Consider the following 18601-nt stretch of genomic DNA (forward strand, 5'->3'; position numbering starts at 1 on the left):
CATATATGATGTAACGCCAGAGGAGAAGTTTGCTGGCAAGAAACCTAATTTATCTCACTTGAAAGTTTTTGGGCTGTATTGCATATGTGCATGTGCCAGATGAGTTGCATACTAAGCTGGATCCAAAAGAAAAAAAATGTGTGTTTATTGGGTATTCCCTTAAGCAAAAAGGATATAGATGTTATGATCCTGCTACACGTGAATTGAGGGTAAGTAGGGATGTTGTGTTTGATGAGATGAGTAGCTAGTATGCTGCTGAAAAAGATGCTGTTGGGGCTGATGTAAGTGGAAATGTGGTTACACAGAATGTAAGTCAGCAATCACAGTCATTGAGTGGACTAAGAGAGTCCTCATCCAGAGGTTCTGTTAATAGACCATGGAGTGGTAGGCCGCGTCATAATACGAGTCCTGAAAATGTAGTTGGTACATCACATAAAGGCAAAGAGAAAGTGGTTGAGTCCCTTGGTATGCATGATATTTCTACAGGGCATTCTCTTGTTGATGGAGATTCTAGTGGCTTAGAGATGAGCCTTGATGAGGAGCTTGGGATTCTAGCAATGAGGACACCTGGTGTGAAGAAGGCTATGGACGCCATGAATGCAAAGCAATGAAGATCTGGAAGTCAAAAACCATGTGTAGAGGTTGACTTATGATGTGTGCAAGTTGTAGAACCCACATGTTTTGATGAGGCTATTGGAAATGTGTGTTGGGAGAAAGCTATGGAGATGAGGAGATGGATGCATTGTATGGAAATGACACTTGGGATTTGGTGCCATTGCATGAAGGCAAGAAAGCTATTGGCTATAAGTGGGTGTATAGGGTGAAACATAACAGTGACGGTAGCATAAGCAGGTACAAGGCTAGATTGGTCACATGGGATTGATTATGAGGAGACATTTGTCCCAGTTGTTGCAAAGATGGCAACTGTGAGAGTTGTGATTGCGGTGCTATAGCTAAAGGCTGGATTTTACATCAAATGGATGTAAAAAATACGTTCTTGCATGGTGACTTGCAAGAAGAGGTGTATATGGATCAGCTACAAGGTTTTGAGGATACAGGTCACCCCGAGTATGTGTGTAAGCTTCGTAAGGCCTTGTATGGGCTGAAGCAAGCTCCACGAGCATGGCATGACAAGATTGTTGAGTATCTTGTTTACTATTGGTTTTCATATGGCAGATGTAGATCACTCTTTGTATGTGCGCAAGAGTGATAAGGGTATTGTGATCATCACCATTTATGTAGACGATCTTATTGTTGGGGGTGACAAGTTGGAAGAGATTGAGCATGTGAAAAGTGTTCTCAAAAGAAAGTTTGAGATGAACGATTTGGGAGATCTGCGCTATTTTTTGGGAATTGAGGTCATTCGCATACCTGAGGGTATTTGGCTGTCACAGAGGCAGTATGTATTAGACATGCTATCCAAGTATGGGATGGCTGATTGTAAGCCAATCTCGATTCCATTAGATAAAAATGGCAAGTTTAGAGCGGATGCAGGTTATGTGTTGGAGGATCCCACTATGTACAGGAAGATTGTGAGTTTGTTCTATGTCACGACGATGAGCAGGCCAGATTTGAGATACACTGTTGGCTTAGAGAGCCAGTTTATGCAGGTTTCGCGTAAACTACATCTTAATAGTGTACGACACACACTTCGGTATTTGAGGGCCACTGTTGATTATGCATTGTTTTATGTAGCAGGTGTACCATTGGAGCTATATGATGGGTAAACATGTACATATTGGGCATGTTGTCCAAGTATGGGATGGCTGATTTTTGTAAGCCAATCTCAGTTCCATTAGATCAAAATGGCAAGCTTAGAGCGGATGGAGGTTATGTGTTGGAGGATCTCACTACAGGAAGATTGTGAGGAGTTTGATCTATGTCACGGATCAACAGGCCAGATTTGAGTTACCTTGTTGGCTTAGAGAGCCAATTTATGCAAGTTCCACATAAACCACATCTTGATAGTATGTTACGCATGCTTCGGTATTTGAGGGCCACTGTTGATTATGCATTGTTTTATGCAGCAGGTGTACCATTGGAGCTATATGGGTAATCAGGTACAGGTTGGGCAGGTAGCATCTCAAACAGGAGATCTACCAGTGGATTTATGTTTTCATTGGGGAGTGCTGCTATGACATGGAGTAGCAAGAAGCAGCCCACAGTTGCCTTGTCGAGTACAGAGGCAGAGTATAGAGAAGTTATGGTAGCAACATGTGAGGTAGCTTGGTTGCGCAAGCTACTTGTTTTGCTGACTTGGGGTTGCATGTGGAGAGAAAGATTGTCATATATTGTGATAATCTTAGCAGTATATAATTGGCCATGAACCCAGTTTTCCATGCACAGATGAAACACATTGAGGTACATTACTACTTCATCAGGGAGAGAGTCTTGGTAGGCGACACATCGACTTGGCCTACATCAACACATAGGATTAGGTTGCTGACATCTTCACGAAGGCCTTGGGAGCTAAGAAGCTCCGCAGATTTCAAGATATGTTTGGAGTTCATGAGCTGGAGTTAAGCTTGAGGGGGAGTGTTGAGATGTCAAGCTCAACATGAGCTGACACTCACGAGGCGCCTGCATGACCATTCGACATTTATATCACTAGCGGGTTTGGTAGCTGGCACTGAATATCTTCGCCATAGATTCTACAGCTGGACTACACCAACTAATCCACATGTACCCACTCCTCTTAGTGTGTTCACACTATGGACCGCTTGTATATACTCTATTATGTGTGTTAGTTACTTTATCTTCTTTGTAGACCTCTTTTGTTGTTTGAAGAAGAAGAAGAATTTTCTGCCTCTCACCTTGTGTGTTCTCTTCTAGGGTTTGTGCGAGTGTGTGTGTGCTTTACAAGAGCTCAAGCTCTCATCTCCCTTGCATCTTTTCAAAGGGTCCTTATTCTTAATCGTGATTTGATTCAAACCACGGTAGTCTACACATAACCGCATAGACGCATCTTTTTTCTTCACGAATAGAATTGGTGAAGCCGAAGGCGAAGCACTTGGTTGAATGAATCCACTTTTAAGGTATTCCTTTAATTGTCATTCAACTTCTTGTGCTTTTTTAAAACTAAGCCTATAAGGAGGCTTACTTACTGGCTTTGAGCCAGGTATTACTTCAATTGGATACTCAACTTTGCGGACAGGAGGTAATCCTTCCGATAATTCATTTGGAAACACATCTTTAAATTGTTGTAACAATTGCTTTAAGAATTCGTTAAGTTTTTTATTGTTGACATGATTTGATTGAAAAGAAGTCATGTAAACACTATGCTCACTTAAACCACTTATGTTTTCACATGCGAGAAAATAAATGACATCATCAAGAAGCATGTAGCACAAAAAGATGTTTTCTACTTCATTAGCTTGTACAAGGCGATTGAGTTCCATAGAGCATATAAGAGGTGAGAGGATGGTACATCATGTTCACCTTGCAAAGCACACTTTCTTACCATCTACTTCAAATTCAAAATAATTATGCAAATAACTTCTAGACAAAGATGGACCAATGTGATATAACCATTCTCGACCTAGAATAACATCCGCTCGAGTGATATGCATAACTTGAAAATCCAAATGCATCTCATGACCTTGAATGACTAATGGAACATCACGAACTATTGTATCCCACACATCTTTATCATAGCTGTTAATCAAAGAAACCACATACTTATGATTACTTGAACTTTGTGGCAACTTTAATTTATTGACTAAAGTATAGTTCAAGAAATTGTGCGTGGAACTATCATCAATCATAACTTGTACCTTCTGACCTTTAATGTGACCATGCTTTTGAACCAACTCATGTGGGCCAAATGTTGGCACACACATTGATGACGTGACACAACACGCATGAGTAGAATCAGCATGATAAACTTGAACCTCTTTAAACTTATGAGAAGTCTTTAGAGGGAGCACTTGAATAGTATGCACTTGCTTTTCTTTACTTTGATCACGCTGATTCTTCTCATCGTCTTTTAGCTTAGGACACTGTAGTTTACTATGACCCTTTTCTTGTTGAAATTAGAGCAATGTGATGAGCTATGGTGGATCAAATACTAGAATCAACATCATTAACAAAGTGATTAGTAAATAATTAAGATATAATTAGTGATGAGTAATTAGCAAATAGCTTAATGTAGGCATGGATAATAAAAAACCAGCAAATTCTCATTAGGCCAATGCCTCAATTCATAGAGTTTACATCCAAGCATCAAATCCCACTGATTTCTCCTTGATTCACTCCACCTCTCCCAGAATATCTCCACCTCTTTTTCTTGATTCTCTCCACCTCTTCACTTTTCCCAGAATATCTCCCAGAATAACTCCACACTTCCTAAATCTTCTCATGCTACCCTTTATTCTCTCCCAGTAGATTCTTCTCACCTTTTCACAGGTTCTTTCACATTTACACATCCTCTTTTATAGCCTCTAACCAAGGGCTTGTTCCCGCACACACCCTATTCACTTGTATATTTCAACACCTCCCCTCAAGTGAATACTCTCTAGCACACCTAGACCCTATACCAAGTTTCCCTCTTACTTGATAGTCTGCGAGACCAGTGCCTCAAGTTATCTTAGCACACCTGGACCCTATACCAAGTTTCTCTCTTACTTGATAGCTTGCGACCAATGCCTCAAGTCCCTAAACGCATAGTCCTTGACACTCTCTCTCTCTATGTGTCCAAGGCTTACTATAGTTTCCCGCGACCTTGGCTAAAGTGCTCACACATACATCTATCTACCATGTGGCCTACATCATCGGTGGCTCAGAGGTGGTTTTACTTTGTTGGGGCAGGTTACATTGGGTTGTGGGGTCTCTCTCTCCCTCTCTCTCAGAGATTTTCACATGGCTCCTCACTCTTTGGAGCCTCACATCTTCTCTTGTCTCCAGTCTTCTTGTCGTGGTAGCTTCTCTTCATCCGTCCATGTCTTCCTCTTCTTTCAGTCTTCTTGGGGCAGCTTCTCTTCTCGTGTCCATGTCTTCCTTCAGCTTTTCTTCTAGATCTTCTTGGTGTGGATCTTCTTCTTGGAAAGAGATGTTCTTCTTCTTTCATGGCTGGGGCCATGAGCTTGCCGTCAGGTCTTTTTGCTCCATGTGAGCAACATGTTTAAATGTTTTACTGACAGTTCATTTGGGTTTTTGATGTTTATCTTGTGTCATTATGCAATGCAAACCCAAATTTATGCGGGAGGTCTTACCTCTTGCCTTATTCTGGACAAGGCAGTGTCTGATCCCATATTTACACTGATGTAATGTGCCCAATACATAATGCATATAGCATTCATTCTTATGCACATTCCCAAATGCAACTCTGGATGTGAATAATCTTGAATTTGAGTGAGATTTACAAGCATTAACCAAGGGTTAAATGCAAAATGATGATTATCACAAATTTATCAGCACAATTTTACCAAAAATTACATTAAATCAAGGGTATTAAACCAACTCCGATTTGCAATCTGAAGTTATAGGGATCTGTATCAGATACCTAATGGTTAATTTGAACCCTCAATTGCACCAAAATATAGTGATTAGCATTGATTAATCATTGATTAGTAAATTAATCCACTATTTTGTGTGGAGAAAACAGAGCATGCGGGGAGTCCAGATCTGATGCCTTAGACTTCAAATGAGCTCAAATGCTTTCAAAGCCATCAATAGCAATGAGTCTAGTAGAGGATTAAGCCAAGAAACACAAGATTTGACCAAATATTGAAAGCTTAATCTTTGTTTTACCAAAGTCACCTCTGCAGATTTGATGAAGAGCTTGGATCTCACTGTAGACTTGATCAAATTGAATTTTGTCTTCACCAGCTTGTAGAGCATGCTTGAAAACCCCCAGGGCTATGAGGAATTAGACCAATTTGATTTGGAGCAGCTGCAATGTCAAATTTTCTTATAAAAAAATGCGCTGAAGAAAAATGCGATTTCTCCCAGCTCCGTCGGCGGTTTGCGCTTCTGTTTTGACTGGCTAGAGTAGCAATGGGTTAGCTAAGTTGGGCTAGAAGGGTTTTGGCGATGGTTGAGTGTGCAAAGAACTAGAGCTCCTCCACCAACTGGGGGTACAGGAGGTGAGTTGAAAACTAACTAAAATTTTGATTAATTTCTAATTATCTACTAATCTTAATTAATTAGATAATGGGCTCATAAACCTGATGGATTCTAGGCATGGCTCTGATACCATGTTGAAATTAGAGCAATGTGATGAGCTATGGTGGATCAAATACTAGAATCAACATCATTAACAAAGTGATTAGTAAATAATTAAGACGTAATTAGCAAATAATTAAGACATAATTAGTGAGTAATTAGCAAATAATTAAGATGTAATTAGTGAGTAATTAGCAAATAATTAAGACATAATTAGTGAGTAATTTTTGGCATATTCAAGCTTTGGTTTATCTTTGAATTTGCATGTGTTGAATGTGTGGCCTAGCTTGCCACAATTATTGCATCTTCGCTTCAATTCCCTTCTACCAGCATAAAGTGCCCAGTCCTTTGATGAGGATGCTCCATTTTCATATTTGCTTTTCATCTTTTGCTTATGTTCAAGCAATGAGGCTTGTACATCATTCAAGGTTAGAGTAGAGTTGTTAGACAAGATTTCAACTATGTTACCATACTCTTCTTTCCTTTCACAACTCTAGCAAGAAAGATAGCCTTAGCTTCATCATCATCAAGTGTCTTGCCAATGGTGGCAAGTTGTTGCTTAATGCTTTTATACTTTGTTGATGTGACTTATCAGGTCATGGCTAGTACTTAGGTTGAGTTGATACAATTGCATGAGTAAATGAACTTTAGAATGCTTTGCCTGTGTGCCAAACAATTTGTTAACTCCTCCCATGCATCCTTGGCCTTCTCAATCCTAATGATATGATGAATGACCTCATTATCCAATGCAAGTGCTATGAGTCCCAAGGCTCTCTCATTCTTCTTATTCCATGCAGTTCCTAGGCTTGCTTGAGTGTCCCTCCCTTGAATTATTCCCCATAAATTTTTCTTCATGAGTGCATACATGATTTTTGACTACTATGTGTGGAATCCAATACCACTAAACTTGATGATTTCATCCTATGCCATGATGAATAGGGGGTCTTACCAGGTCCTTGTCTATGTGATGGTACTTTGGCAATGTCTACCCTTTATAATGATTGGCTCAAGGAGATTTATGACCACTTGCCTTAGTGTGAAGGATGCTTACATACATGCCACATTCATTAATGATTTGTAGGATGCCTCAACTTGATGCATACATAGTGATGAAGGGATGCACAACACACCAAGATGAGTGGAAGTACTAGTGAGTGCCTGACACGACAAGGTTATTATTTTGTGAATGATTGCACATGAATACAAGGTTGTATTTGAGCAAGACTTCACTCAACACTTCAAAAAAATGAATCGAAGTACTTGTATCAGTGATTAGACTAGCACTTAATCCATTGTAATTAAGGTTTTAATCAAGCTTTTTCTAATACCTTCAAGAAATGGTCATGGCAACAACTGAGGCAGGGGCCTGAAAAAGCATGGATTTCTCCTCCTCTCTTTGAACTAGGTCAAGCCCTTTTAGGAGCTTGTGGAGGAGGTCGCGAGGCGCACCTCTCGCTCAGAGGAATCGGCCGGATTCGATGTGAGGAGCCTGTAGGAAGCAAAATGGCACAAATGAGATGACACGTTGTTCTGACGTCAATGGTGCACTCACCTGCCCTTGTGCCCTCCAACTAGGTTAGGGCTTTTGAAGCCTAACCAATTGGGAAGCTCTTCAAGGCTTCACGCAAAATGGTCCACGCTAGCGGCTGCACAAACCAAAAATGTAGATAGTGGTGAAGCTTCCATGGAAGCTTAAGTGGATAAGATTTTGATTAAGGGTGAATCAGTGATGGATTAGGGTATGGCTTCAGAGAAGGAGATATGGTGAGGTCCTAGGACCTTGTTAGCTCTGATACCAACTTGAGATTAGGGTTAGATGAATGCATGTGCAAAGAGAAGGCTATGGTGGATGGAATATGAGGATAGCCATGGTTTAGGTCGTGAGGGAGAGGTGATTAGTACACTAATGATACTACAAGTATGTAATGAGGTGATCATGACTTGGTGGACCAAAAAAGAGATATCTTCTTCATTCCAAAGTGGCTCTAATATAGCCAAAGGGTTAAAAATCAAGTGGACACTAGTAATGCCACCTCAACTCCACAATATCTCAAATATCTCCTCTCTACTAGAGGCTATTCACACCCCCCCCCCTTGATACATACTCCTTGTGAATCTAGGCACCACATTTTCAACACATGTGCCTAGTTTTGACCTAGATAGTACGAGGGTGGGAAGAGCTTGACCAGGAGATCGGCAAACTTCAATGCTCTTCATCGACTTTCGAGTGCCTATTGTGGATTCATTTTATTGGGCAAGGATTTAGCAAGCAAGGAATTCAGTATTGCAATTGATTTCGCTTGATTTGATATTGAGATTTGATTGCAAAAACAAAGGAGGTTCTGCCAAATTTTTTGCAAAACACTTATGCAAGGCACTTGAGGTTACATGTGGATGCCAAGTTGCAAATTGATGAGATTCATGTCTTCAAATAAGGTCTAATACATTGCCACTGCAAAAGGGAAGTGAGGATTGACTTGGAGAGAAGTTTGATAGTTTCTTGCTATGGCACTAAACCCTAATTTAGTCCGAGGGCTTAGGGATAATTCCAAGGTGTTTACATAGCCTCATTCTACTCTCCAAGGGCTACGTTTGGAGCCCTCAAGTGTTCGATTCGGACTCCGTTTACTTCTCCAATTGGCAAGTTTACCTACAAGAAAAGAAGGCTTCCCAGTCAAAAACAGCACATCCTTTTGCCAAAGTGAGTATAGGGCTAGGTTCCCCATACCCTAAGCTTCCTATCTAGCCTTAAATCTTACCGTTCGGACACCGGAGCTATCCATTATATCTATTTTTCCACTAGATACCCTGTTTCTGTAAAAATTAGGGTTTTTGGACTGAACCTATTTTGGCACCGTAGCTAGATAAATAGTACACTCTTCCCTCATTCCAACAAGCTAAAAACTTCAAGATTTGGACCCCGTTTTCTTAGTCAAAGTGGTAATCTACTCACCAGTTGACTTTTCAAAGAAGTCAAAACAGAGAGTACTTATGCATTGACCATGATCAAAGTGATCATACACGGGTGTTCTACACATCATTTCCTCTCCATAGAGCTAAAGATCTTGTAAATCGGAGTTTGGGAACATATCCAACTTGAAATTGGTCATTTTCCAATGGCATCCAAGTTAAAGGTCAAGGCTACTTTCAAGGAAGTAGTTGAGCATGAGGGTGGTGTTCCGAAAACAAGACAAGATGCAAGGCAAGATGTTCAAGAGCATGTGCAAGGTAATGTTGACTTGCATCAAGGAAGTAGTTGAGCATGAGGGTGGTGTTCCGAAAACAAGACAAGATGCAAGGCAAGATGTTCAAGAGCATGTGCAAGGTAATGTTGACTTGCATCAAGGGTCAAACTTACCTCAAGGGTCCATAGAGAATCTAGGGATTGTGCAATTGATGGAGAAGATGTATCTTGACTAACACAACACTATGAGCCAAATGCTAAAGCTTATGGAGAGCCTTGGTCAAAAATCTCAAGATGTTGCAAGTGAGGAAAAATTCTTTGCCCGCTTGGATCAAAGATTTGAAGCCATGGATCAAAATTTCAGAAAGGCTAGTGACACCTTGCACGATGGATTTGTTGAGATAAAGGAAGGATTCAATCACTTAAGGTAAGAATTGGGCAAGGGAAAAGAAGTTCTCAATGAGCCAATGGGATCTCGAGCATTGGGACCCCAGCCTCTTGGATCTACCATGAGAACTTCGAATGCAAATGCTTCACAACTACCTCAAGCTAATCTTCATCAACTTGAATTGGCCTCCTAAGATGTACCAAGGTGGAACAAGCACATTTGGAATGCCGATGCAACAAGGTGGTTATGGGATGTAACAAAGTGGTTATGGGATGCCTATGCAACAAAGTGGTTATGGGATATAACAAAGTGGTTATGGGATGCCTATGCAATCAAGTGGAAATAATGCTCCAAATATGCCTATGCATTAAGGGAATGCTAATATGGCAAGTACATCGGGGCATGGGTTATCTCCAATGCAAGGGAGAAGTTTGGAAAGAGGAAAAGGTATTCCATTAGGTGAACTAGCTCCATTTGGCAATTGGAATGCTTTCCCAAGTTTGCAAGATTGTCATTCCAATGACTTGGGTGGCCGTTTTATCAATGATTCGGGGACAAGTCATCATTTCAATGGTTTGGGACCCCATCACATTAGGCCACCTCAATTCAATGACATAGGTGCTTTTCATCCAAGAGCACGTGATCATCATAGATATGATGATGAGGAGTTCAAAGGTGTTAAAGATAAGATTACTTTCACTAAGTTCAAAGGAGAGGGTTCATTGAATGACGAATTCATTGAATGATGAATTTGAAGAATGGATTGACAAGATGAAGCTTTACTTTGAACTTAGCCCTCGTAGTGATAGGGCCAAGGTTTTGTTTGCTACTTTGCATCTATAAGGTTATGCCCATGCATGGTGGCGGCACTTGAATGCTCATGGTTATTTGATCACTACTTGGGATGATTTCAAGCTTGAAATGAGGAGAACCTTTGGTTTAGCCCTCAATAGATCAAGGATGATGGAGAAATGGGATGATCTCACTCAAATGTGTAATGTCAAGGACTATGTGCACAAGTTTATGAAGCTTTCACTTCATGTGGAAGGTTTGAGTGAGGAGTACAAATTGAGGAAGTTTATCAAAGGGCTGCAAAATAACATCAAGGTTGATGTGGATGCTCAAAAGGCCTGACACCATCAAGGAAGCAATGCTTCTTGGTTGCGGAGATCTATGAGGCAAAATATACACATGCTAGTGGATCAAGAGATGGAGTTAAGGGGGCTGATATTGGCACTTCAACTTTTGGCAAATCCTCAAGTGGAGTTGCTTTTCACACGGGAGTTAGGGCTGATATTGGCACTTCAACTTTGGGAAAATCTTCAAGTGGAGTTGCTCATCACATGGGTCCTCCTAGATTTCCAACCATCTATGGAAGAGGTGGAAGTAGGAATTTCAGATTTGGTAACACTTTTTCTTAACCTCCACATGGTGATGGGAAGCAAGTTGATACAAAAGCATCTAACAAGAGCAAGGTTTTGGCAGCAGAAGATCATTTTAATGATCTTTATGAAAAGGGTTTATGCTACAAATGTGGTGACAAGTGGAACAAGGATCATTGGAAGGTTTGTAAGGCCAAGAAGATGGCCCTAAGCATGATTCTCACTAAACCTTGCCATGAGGACCTTAAGGAGGATGTGGATGAGTATGAGGAGTACAATGATGATGCTATGAGATAGTGTGAAATGGGGGTCATGTATATAGGTCTCATACACCATACTTTTGATAATCAAGTTACACGAGCCTAATTTGCTTTCTCTTCATGTTCTAATCTTAGGTTAATCTCTCATGTTTACCTTAATCTTAGGCTAATGAGGATCAATCTAGATTGCCACTTTCTTTCAATAAGGTTGCTTATATACTAGCTAATCCTAAGGGGTCCATTCACACCTCGATGGCCATGGGGAAAGACCTAGTGGGACAAAAGTGCCCATGGTATAAGTGATAAAAAACACAACACATCAAGCTATGGCTATGGAAGTTTGTGGTGGGCTTAAGAGGTGATGCAAAACCCTAAACTAATATGGATGCTTCCTAAGTACACACATAATGATGACAAACTAAACTTATTAAGCTTTAGACGTAAGTCCAGTTAGGCTACAAGATTAAGACTTGTACTCTAGAAAGACTTGAGAGCTTGCTTAATTTGATTGCCTGTGAAAGGGATCCCTTTTATATGAGGTGGCTTTGTTAGCTCATATGGAATAACTCCAACTTTCTCATATGGTAGCTTGCGCTTACATTCACTTCCTACCTTCCTTGTGCTCCATGGCACCATATTTCTCAACACCTTCCCTTGGTGCCATATTCTTAGGCTATTGTGAGGCGCTTGAATGTGAGGATTATAGCTGTAATACCGCCTTGGGTGCATGATTGCTACTCTCCAACTGATAAGAGTTGGATACAACATGGCATCATCCTCTAGTACCAACATAGCTACTTAAGGTGGTAAGGTGTGGTGGAAGAAATAGAAATGAGATGAGATGGATATCTACTCATATGGTGACCCCTTTTATGTACAACATGTAGGCTGAAATATAGGCTTGGATGTTGATGTAGCTCTTAGAAGAGTTTGTCATTTGGGAATCTCCTCTTTGCTCGATGAAGACTCCATGTAGTTGGCTCCTTAGTTCTTGAATCTACAATCCTCGTCCCATCCTTCTATAGTGAAAGCATTTCTTTATTTTTTTACTGAAGAAAGCATGTTGCACAAGTGTGCTTTCTTACTAGACACATCCTTTAAAGGTTGGTTCTGGCAAAAATTTTAGTGTAGTCACCAATGCATTATACTTCTTTGGCATGCTTTTTAAGAGAATGGCTAATGCATGTTTCTCTCTTATTTTGTCATCTATCCCATCTAGTTGTGTCATTATACTTTTCATCTCGCTAACAAATTGTGCTAGTGACTCACTAAAATTCATTTCTAGCCCATCAAAATTTCAGATTAAATTCTTGATTTTTGGCTTTAGCTTCAAACATCAAGTTTAACTCTTCCCATACATCTTTGGTATTATCCTTGTGGTCAATATGGTGAATGAGCTTAGGTCCCAAATGTAACACGATGAGTGACAATGCTTGCTCATCTTTCTCTACCCACTCATTAGTTTCTGTTATTAGATGCATCATGCTTAACCATCTTCCATAGCTTTTTGTGCATTAACAGATACGTTATTTGTGTAGCCTAGGTGTGAAATCCTTCCCCAGGGAAATTCTCAACATGACTTATTATGTTTATTACCATTTTGAGGTGGTCTTACCAGAGTACTACTCTTCGCAATGTCTATGCCTCTTATAAGATTGGCAATGACTTGGATTTTGATGGTAATGATGTAACCCCAACTCAATGTAGTGAAAGACAATGCAACAAATGAGATAAAAATGGGCTAAGCATGCCTAAATGCGAGAAATTCTTACCTAAAATGACTAATGCAGCTAGGTAGAGCAGATTTGAAGATTTGAAGATGAAAAATAACTTCCTTGGCTTGAATACATACCCAATGTTCAATTTTCAAGTTACTTTAGCTCTATTTTTATTAATCACTACTTAATAACTACTATGATTAAGAGTTATGAATAGGGATTAGCAAGCTATAAATTTGGAGGCCTCAATTGAGCAAATCAAGGACGATTTTGATGGGCTTTTGGCATGGGTTGCTTGCCTTGATGAGGTTGAAGGCTCCAAGGCAAAAAAAACATAACTTTTCTTCACAGAGGATGGCGCAATCGCTCGGCAACCGCGAACTGGTTTTCTGCTTTGTTTTCACCTGAAGCCCCAATGGCTGAGCCCTTCAATAGTAGGTAGGCTCCTTAGATAGGGGATAAGCCTCCCATAGAAGGGTTTGGCCTATCTTGAGCCACTTGTGGTGCGATTTGTCGTTGTTTTGTGTGTGTGTGTGTGTGTGTGAGAGAGAGAGAGAGAGAGAGAGAGAGTCCCATGACATGTAAGTAACAAGGTTCAAAGAACTAATAATGGAACAAAATATGGGGCAATGAAACAATTGTGAGGAGAGTAGTGGACACAAATGAAGGAGAGGGTCCACATATGGGACAATTGGGGGGGTGGGCGTGTGTGTAAGCCTTGTTGGCCCTCATCAAACGATCGCCAAATCGACTCATGTTGACGGCCTGCCAACCTTCAAGGAGTAAAAAGGAGAGCCAATTGCAGGAAGCAAATCAGAGACCCAAAGATTTGAGAGGCAAGTGAGATGTGAGGCCGCTAGCCGAGGATGATTTGTATTGCGCGAGGAATCAAATCTGGGGCTCTGGCCCTGTGCGAGAGAGAGAGAGAGAGAGAGAGAAGTGTGAAGATACGTGATCATGCACAGCTCTCCTTTTGCCAGGCTCTTATACACGTGATACGCACCTCTTCTTTATCAGATCTTCTACGTCATTTTCTCCTTTCACACGTGATACGCACCCCTTTTATTCATATAGCTTCTCAAAATGCTATCATTGCATCCCCTTGGAAGTGGAAGCTCTTCAAAGGTAGACGATGACTTGCTTGGACCCATGTGCTTCTTCTTCTTCTTCTTCTTCTTTTCCCCTAGAGGGTGCATTTGTGCGTGCCGTTGTGGAGTGTGCACTTACTTGTGCATGCTGTGTATTTGTGCGTGCCGTGGAGTGTGCATTTGTGCATGCTTCCGTCCGTCGTGTCGCCCCTAGGGAACCCGGGTGCTTAGCACAAGCCTAGCAATGTGAGCCACACCACCCTCCTACCCTACGCCCCTTAATAAAAAACTTTTTTTCCCACCAACAATCAAACCAAGGACAACTCATTCCATCAACCATTTTTCATTGGAAGTATGCATACTAAACGATGGGTTTGTAATTTAAATATGGTTTATACTAAACAATGGGTTTATAATTAAAATAGGGTTTATACTAAATGATGGGTTTGTAATTAAAATAGGTTTATACTAAACAATGGGTTTATAATTAAAATGTATGAAACGTCAAATTCAATGGTTAATATTTGAAGGATATTTTGCTGAAATGGAAATGCGGGTCATTGATATTTGAAACGTACTTTGTTTAAATGGAGAATATGACGGTAGTAGATAGAAATGTGAGTGCTCTAGATGTTTACCATTCTGTTTGTGGCACTCTTATCCAAAGGGTTCACTTTTTGGGTCTTTGACCTAAAGATGATTCATCACATAGAGATATGTTGTTTGAAATTTGGAGAGAGAGAGAGAGAGAGAAGTGTACCACATTCCTTTTTGAGAGAGAACATTCCTTTTTGAGAGAGAGAGAGAGAGATTCCTTTTTTAAGAGAGAGAGAGAGAGAGAGAGAAGTAAGAAGTGTTTTTTTGAGTGAGACCATTATTGTGAGAGGGACCCTTATTCCACTAATGTTCCTAAAACATAAATAAGAGCAAGGAGAAGGAGACGCTCATTCTTCTGCCATTGATTGTTGGCAAGCACTCCATTGGGAGTATGTGCTACATGCTTTTAGCATTCTGTGGAGGAGGAGCACTAGGGAAATGGTGGAGCTCATCCCCCAATGGCTGGCCTCCGGCGTGGTGTCCTTCATAGGCTTCTTGAGCAAAAGGCTCGTCTTCCTCATAGTGGTGCTTGCCGTGTGGCCTGCTGTCTTCACCACTCTAGTCCTCGTGGGGGACGCTTGCATGGTCAGGCCTGAATGGGCCACCTGTGGCTGCCTCTTCCCTTTCGGATTATTGTTTGCCGCGGTTGCCTTTGTGATCATCTCGGTGATTTACAGCCGATAAACTGTCATTAGTGGTGGTAAACCACTTCTTAATTACTGTAATCAATGGCCTTTGCCTGCTCTATTCGACTTAATTGGTCTTTGATTCCTCTATACGGCTGTGTTTATTGCAATCTCTGTGTGTTGATTGCAATCTCTCTGTGTGTAGTAGTAGTAGTAAGTTTTATGCACAAATCCATTGGGCGGCGGCTATGTGTGTAAAGGTCCTAGGCTCTGTTTTTTTTGGCAACTACTAGAAGGAGGAAAGTCCTCCGTGAGGACCCCTCATACCCTCTACAAAGCAAGGGCAAGGTAATTATCGGGTGTCGAGTCAAAGATCTACCCTGGTACCTCCAGGTTACAAGCCACCCCTTTAACCACTAGAACAAACACCCAATGTAAAAATATATGGTCCTACGCTTGTTACTTCACATGATATCATTCACTTTCAAAGCTTGTGTATTTTAGGGTTTGGGCCTGCCGTCCTTTTCAACACAAGTTCATGGCGTTAGGTTAAGAATAAACATCCTTTTCAAAATTCTAGAAATTGAGTAAGGATTGAGCTCACTTTGGTTGAGAAGTGCATGTCTTGGAAGTTGGACTTCATTTCCAACCTTGGCATATGCATGGTATACTTTTACTTTCCTTCATGTTTAAGCTCATTGTGATTATCGTTAATTTAGCAACTCAACAGCAAAATAGATGCTAAGTGTTTGCTCTAAATTTTAGAGGGTGAGACACTAAGGGTCCACTTAGATTTCAATCCACCCTCCAACCATCACCTTTTAGAGCACGACAATATAACACACCTCCTTTGAAAACAAAGCATAAATAATCTTTCCCTTTTTTCTATCTTATGGGCTACAAAAGAACATGGCTTTCTACCTTGCATAAAGGGTTAATCTTTATGTAAGTTTATCTTTATTAGAATGTTCAAAAGTAAGATAAACAAAGTCCTAATCTTTACGAGGCTAGCACATCGAGTGGAAGTAAAATTTGGATACTAAACAACCTTGACTAATATTTTGGATATGAACTTCATGAAGTAGTATTCATGTACATAATAAGGATCTAGGAGTTAGCCCATGGGAATGGAGAGAGATAATGAGATTGATGAATTTTCAATAGTGAATGAGTGCTAAGTGGTATACTACACATGTATCCTAGCCCCTCTCTTTGTCCCTTAGAAATCTCAACCCATTGTTGCCAAGCTTACCATGCTGACCAAGCTCTATTGTGAAAGAATCTCCTATTGTCTTACATTATTCTGAAATTTACTATTAGTTTTCCATTCATGTAAATGGTACCTTGAGATACTATACATGTGAGGTTGTTTATAATCCAAGTTAGAACTTAAGTAAATATATTGTTGGATAGCATGTTTTACTTCTCATGGTCAAGATGGCAACCAATTTCATCATGAATTGCTTGGGCCATGGAGATGGCCAGAGATGTGTCATGAGAAGGCCTTGCGAAGGATGTCTCACAAAGCTTTGGATTCTTTTGATGACCCCACCGATCTCGTCTCACTCACAACTACCAAGAGGAGGAAGAGAGGAAGAGGAAGAGGGACTTGGGGTTCTCTCTAGGAGTACCTGCTAAGGACTAGTCTCATTCACCACCTAGACGTGCAAGCCTTCTACTTAACACTATCCATTATGCGCTAGACTATCTTATGCTGACTTACCCTCTTAGTCGGCCACACTCTCTTTCTCACACAACACTACTCTAAGAACAAGTCATAGTAAAACGACAAGATTAGAGCCAACAGCATATGCATTCTTCATAAGCTTCTCCAATACATAGACTATCTTCCTCAGTTCATAGAGGAGATGTAACCTACACAATATGCTACTCCTAGCTCTAAGGGTGGAGACCCCTTTCAATACACACTATATGCACTAAAATAGGTTACAACCTCTGTCATAGGCTACCACAATATCCACATTGTCATGATATCTATTATAAGCAAGATCGTCCAATCTAGAGTTTATCAAGGAAGGACTCACTAAAGAACTCCCCTTGCATTGGGAAAGGGAGAGGAAGATAGCACTCAAGGGAGATCCTTGGGAAAGAGAGGGAGTTGTGTGATCCATGAGTAGCATAGCTGAAGGTGGCTGTGCAAGTTGTGAGTGCACACGACCATTGCTGGTGGTCTTGGGAGTTGGAGAAGTATAAGGGCACTAGTGGTGACAATAAAGGTGAGGAACAAGGAGCTCGGAGAGCATAGGTGATAGCGGGGCAGCTGGTGAGGCTAGGGAGCTCAAAGAGCACCAATAATGGCAGTGACCGATGAGGTTTAGGAGCTTAGAGAGCATCGGCGATAATAATGCCCGTCGGTGAGATTGAGGAGCTCAAAGAGATGGCGAAGATGAGGAAGAAGTGTGGAGGACCTGGCTAGCCATCTAAGGTCAACAGGTCAGGGAGCTCAAAAAGCCCAATAAGATTGAGGAGCTCAAAGACATGGCGAAGATGAGGACGGAGTGTGGAGGACCCGGCTAGCCATCTACAGGTTAGGTCGAGGAACTCAAAGAGCATCAACGATGAACAGTGGGCCAGCGAGCTCGGGGAGCTTGGAGAGCACCAAGGATAATGATACCCCGTGAGGTTATGGAGCTCGGAGAGACGGCAAAGACGAGGCTAGAGTGGAGGACCCATTAGGGGAAGGTTGAGGTCTATGGGGGCCCTTTAAGCTGCCATGAGATTAAGGAGATGATTAGTGTGAAGGCCAATAGGAAAAATACATGTGTACAAAAACGTTGGGTTGATTAAGACCCTAAATCTTGTGGTCAAAGGTGGAATCTTACCTTTTTCAGATCTGCCAGCAAAGAAAATCTTCAATATCTTTTTTTTTAATATTTTTTTAAAGGAAAAGTTTCAAAAAGTTACCCCCCCTCATCCCTCCAAAAGTAGGGGCGTGTTTCTCTCTCCTCCCTTTTAGACTAACCCACTTTCCCCATCTACCACTCACTACACCCTCACTTGCAGCCCTATCTTCATCCCCAACTTGAGGAAAGCTCTTTGCTACCACCTACTCAGAGAAAGCTCTGTTATCAGCCTCTTTCTCTCTCTAGAGGAAGCTCTGTTATCAGACTCTATATCTAGGTCTCTCTCTCTCTGTGTGCAAGCAGGCACCTAATGCAATCTCTCATTAGCTTTC

Source organism: Cibotium barometz, chromosome 15, assembly GCF_041138505.1.
Source record: "Cibotium barometz isolate CiBa-2024 chromosome 15, ASM4113850v1, whole genome shotgun sequence".
NCBI classification, from domain to species: domain Eukaryota; kingdom Viridiplantae; phylum Streptophyta; class Polypodiopsida; order Cyatheales; family Cibotiaceae; genus Cibotium; species Cibotium barometz.